Genomic DNA, 4,997 nt, shown 5'->3' with positions numbered 1-4,997 from the left:
AATCAACGTAAATGTGCAACCTATCATTCTAATTTACCATCCTCATCCCATACCAAAGCATGGGTATTCAGCTATCTACAATGTTATTTATACTGTGTGTTTAATATTTCCATTTATTTTTGTAAACAGACATTGTTAAAATCCGGGGCAACGCCGGGTACTCCAGCTAGTATGTACTAAATCGTCTGTCACAGTAGCAATATTCTGAGCATATTGGAAGTCTTGCAACAGAACATTTATAGATGGAGTTTAAGATCGTACATGTTAACATTCAACAATATGCTATCTCGGCATGCCCTCTTATGGAGTCTATGTAAGTCATTAGCAAATCAAATGCTCCATCTACATACAGTACAGCGCAGACACAAGGTCGTCATGCAATTAGTGATATGCCGGCCAGACTCTTATACATAAGTTTCCTTTTGATGCTTGATCCAAATAATGTATCACTAACAATGACATTACTGTGAAGTGAAGGAGAGATGATTAGGATGGTCACCTGTAACACACATGCAATGTTTCTGTGACATGGAAAAACAATGGAAGAAATGTTATGGCGTCACCTTCATTGTTGTCCTAGTTGATAGGATAACCAGAAGAGTAGCTTTGGGTGTAGTGTCATGAGATGAAATGAAAACCAAAAAGTTATGTACCCTCCAGGTTCTGTTCTCAGCAGTCCGGCTGTCGGTACAATGGTGCCACATGGTGCCACAGGGCACAGCCTCGCTCACTGTCCACTCAACCTCTTTCCAACACATCCAGCGGGTGTGAACAAGTCAAGTGGATGTCATTATCTATTCCCTGTGGATGTCACCTTGTGGGCCCACCTTACAGTTCTATATATGCTGTTATTGAATAATAAATTTCTAGTGCGCCACAAAAAAGACAACTCTTATTTCTTCTCCTCTTTATACACTCATGGGTTACACAGGTTCTGTGGCTGATTAAACCTGGTGAAATGCAGACTTGAGGTCAGCTACAGAAACTGCATAATTCTTGAGTTTCCTGGTTTAATGGGATAGTATAGTTAGTATAGCTATCTCTCTCTCTCTCTCTCTCTATATATATATATATATATACACACACACACACACACACACACACACACACACACACACACACACACACACACACACACACACACACACACACAACGTAAAATGATTAACTCAGCCTCTTAGATAAAGAGCTTTATTTCCTTGTAAAATATAAGTGGTGATTTAGTCTAGAATTTCCTGTCACTTATATTTTCCCTTTACCTATACATTGAGGCACTCTGTACAACATTGCCTTATACTTCATTTTCTACACTAGCCTCATTTTTTTAAAACTAGAAACTCATGTTTATCCAGTTGTAATTGATGTAGAAAATGTATATGTAAGATAGCTGTAACTCTGTAGCTTTGCTGCTGGTTACTGTGACATCACACCTAGCCTGTGACATCACTAGCCTGTGACATCACAATGCTTCTTCCTGTAACATTCTATCTACAGCTGCTGACGTTTCCAGTTTCCATGCAGGAGGACAGGTAGGAGGAGGTGAGTCCTACATAGCAGGGTATGATGGAGAGGGGTAAGGAAGACAGAGTGCAGTATAGTCAGCTAAAAGGCAAGACTAGATAGACAGAACAGGGAATACAGGTACAAGGACACATAAATAGGAGAAGCGCAGGAAGGAACGACATATTTAGGAATAAAAATGTAGCGTTACAGGAATAAAGAGGGCGGTATGGAGGATAAGCACACATACAGGGGATGCAGATAACCTGGGTCTCTATGAGGCAGGATCGTGGCTTTGGGATGAAAAAGTTAATAAAATAGATGAATGGGATATTGATAACTTTGAAAGTATCTTGTTTGGTTTAAGGAAAATTGGGAAACTGGTTGACTCATGGGCATTTTATTGTACTTAAACTAGTACTATGCTTAATGATAGTCTTTTGTGTTTTTAGATTATCTGGCAAAGAGATTTGCAGAGTGTCGGGTGACCGGCAAAGAGATCTGCAAAGTGTCAGTTGAAGACGACAAGAGGGGTCGCAGAGGTAGCAACGACTGGAGTATAACGTGAAGGAGGTAAGTTACCATACTCTCTCTGCACATGTTACATCTGCCCCACCTGCAGTGCACATGGTATTGTCCATTAGAGAACAAATTTGCTGCTGCAATCAGGTCTGAATTAGGCCCAGTGTATGATACTAACATGGTCCTAGCACTAGGGAAGACCTGGAGCAGATAACTTGGATCTCTATGAGAAAGGATCTTGCGTCTTGGGTAAAAAGTCAATAAAATAGATAAATTGCAAATGAATAAAATTGAAAGTATGTAACAAAATGTAGTAGTATAATTATACACAGGAAATTCTGGTTTTATTTAGATCATCATTTGGCAAAATTCTGGCAAAGAGATTTGCAGAGTGTCGGGTGACCGGCAAAGAGATCTGCAAAGTGTCAGTTGAAGACGACGGGAGGGGTCGCAGAGGAATTAGTGACTGGAGAATAGCATGCAGGAGGTAAGTTACCATACTTGTGTAATTGTGTGTGTGGTGGGAGGTATTGAGAGCACAGTACAAAACATAGGGTCTATGATGGGGGAGAACGGACAATACAAAACATGCAGAAGGGGGCAACTTGGTATAGCACATACAGATGGCGTGGGGGCACAATACAAAAACATAGAAATTGTGGCGTACTCTATAGGACATATTGAGGAAGGACATACACTTTTGGGGGTTGCGAGATGTAGAACATACTGTAATACAGAAAAACAGGAAGGGTGGGGAGAGCATGATACAGAACATACAGATCGGGGGACGAACAATACAGATTGGGGGAGATAGTGAAATGGCTGACATTTACAGTATATCAATGAACTGGGGGCAGGTGTACAAAGCCTGGGAGAGTGATAAAGTGGAGAGAGATAAACTAACAACCAATCAGCTCCTAGTTGTCATTTTTCAAACACAGCCGGTAACATGGCAGTTAGGAGCTGATTGGCTGGTACTTTACCTCTCTCCACCTTATCACTTTGCAGGGCTTAACACATCTCCTCCATAGAATATACAAATGATGAAATGGTACAGAATGGTATATATGATGTGAGTTGGAGCTGTAACAAGTGACTGTTTCCCTATGTTTACATATAATAAAGGTGATATAGTCCTTTCCCTAGAGTCCTTCTCTTTACCGCTCAGGGGGCCTGATTCAGATGCGGACGCAGAGCTGCTGTTGCACCAAGTGGATGAATGCTTTTTCACTGTGCATGCGTGTAAGCTGCACTGCGCACGAAATGAATTCAAGCTCACATAGAGGATCCCACCGCAAAGTGATTGACAGGAAGTCAGCGTTTGAGGTGGTAACGGGGGTGGCTAACTGTATACAGGCATGTCAGGTCCGTTCAAACACTGTTCCATGTGTGTGCATAAATTACCCATTGCGACCTGTGTTGCTGCTGGAGAGCCCCCTGTGTCTAGGAGACTTGCTCAGCCTGCGACTGCTCAGACTCACAATGCAATTGTGAATGGCAAGATTGCAGCAGCTATTGCTTCACCAACCACAACTGAATCAGGCCCACAATTACACCATTATATTTTACTATTTTATCACATTGAACAACTAAGGGGCCAGTTTAATTAGGTGCGAGTTTGTCTTACAACAGCCGTACTTTCCGGTAGCCCCATAGGCTGAATCTGGCCACGGAGGGTGTGAGTTTGGATGCTGTTGAAACATCACAGGAATGGTAGCTCGTACCTAATTGGATTGACCCCTAAATATTAGCAATATATAGTTTTTATTATTTACTGGTCAAATTTCTTTTCTGAAGGTACCCACTAATTACTATAAGAGAGAACTTATTCCCCCCAATATGTGTATTGTATAAAAACAATGGGCCCTTTGGGATAATTGTCCTTATTTTAGGTATTTTCCATGTCCTCAGTAGTTAGAGTAACATATTTACATAGAGAGATTTTTCTCTCTACACAACCACACCACTGTTTGCAGGTTGTCTCTCTGCTTGATCATCCACTAACAATGATTTTTCATCTCTTCCTCTTCGTCTACACGCAGTGGGTGATCCCTGAGAAGCTGCCCTGGGAGGAGAGCTGCGGACACATGCTCCAAATGTTAGGACATAGGCATTACCTATTATGAGATGCGGTAAAGATGCAGGCTGTCGGGGTTACAGCAGTCAGAATACTGACACTGGGATCCCGACACTCTTCAGAAGCCCGCTGTTGGAACTCCAAATGGGCAAGGATACCAACGCCCGTATCCCCACGATCGTAGGTTTAGGACTGGGAAAAGGGGTTAGGTTTAGGCATCAAGCACGGGGGGGAGGGGGGTGGTTAGGCTGTGTGGGAGGGAGGGTTAGGTTTAGCCGTCAGGCGAGGGTGGGTTAGGCACCCCCGGGGGTGGTTAGGCAGCGGGGTAGGGAGGGTTAGGTTTAGGCATCAGGCGGGGGGTTAGGTTTAGGTGTCAGGCGCTGGGTTAGCTTTAGGCTGCGTGTGGGGGGAGGTTAGCATTAGGCTGTGGGTAGGGTGGGTTAGGGGTAGGCATCCCCGGGAGTGGTTAGGCTTCAAGGGAGGGAGGGTTAGGTTTAGGCAGCAGGGATGGAGGTTAGGATTAGGCACCTCCGCTGGAGGGTTAGGCACAAAGGGGGAGGTTAGGGTTAGACTGTGGACAGGTAGGGTTAGGGGGGCGGGGAGTGGGAGAGGGTTAGGTATCAGGCGGAGGGGTTAGGGTTAGGCTGTGGGTGGGGGGGAGGATAGAGTTAGGCTGCGGGTAGGGTGGGTTAGGGTTAAGGACCCCCGGGGGTAGTTAGGCTGCAGGGGAGGGAGGGTTAGGTTTAGCATCAGGTGGGGAGATTAGGTTTAGGCGTCAGGTGGGGGTTAGGTTTAGGCTGTGGGTGGGGGGAGGTTAGGGTTAGGCAGCGGGTAGGGTAGGTTAGGGTTAGGCACCCCCGGGGGGTGTTTAGGCTGCGGGAAGGGAGGGTTAGGTGTA

General features: G+C 44.6%; 1 long non-coding RNA gene across 1 annotated transcript; it reads left to right on the top strand.

Annotated features, from left to right (window-relative positions):
- The first annotated feature begins 1,956 nt into the window (after nucleotides 1–1,956).
- LOC134929040 (uncharacterized) lies at nucleotides 1,957–4,309 on the top strand. The gene is made up of 3 exons (XR_010178226.1): nucleotides 1,957–2,073; nucleotides 2,375–2,509; nucleotides 4,065–4,309. It is a non-coding gene; the product is annotated as an uncharacterized LOC134929040 (long non-coding RNA).
- Nucleotides 4,310–4,997: the final 688 nt, after the last annotated feature.

This window comes from Pseudophryne corroboree, chromosome 5 (assembly GCF_028390025.1).
Source record: "Pseudophryne corroboree isolate aPseCor3 chromosome 5, aPseCor3.hap2, whole genome shotgun sequence".
In the NCBI taxonomy this organism is placed as follows: Eukaryota; Metazoa; Chordata; class Amphibia; order Anura; family Myobatrachidae; genus Pseudophryne; species Pseudophryne corroboree.
The sequence above is the reverse complement of the archived record's forward strand: the minus strand, read 5'-3'. Positions and strand labels throughout refer to the sequence as shown.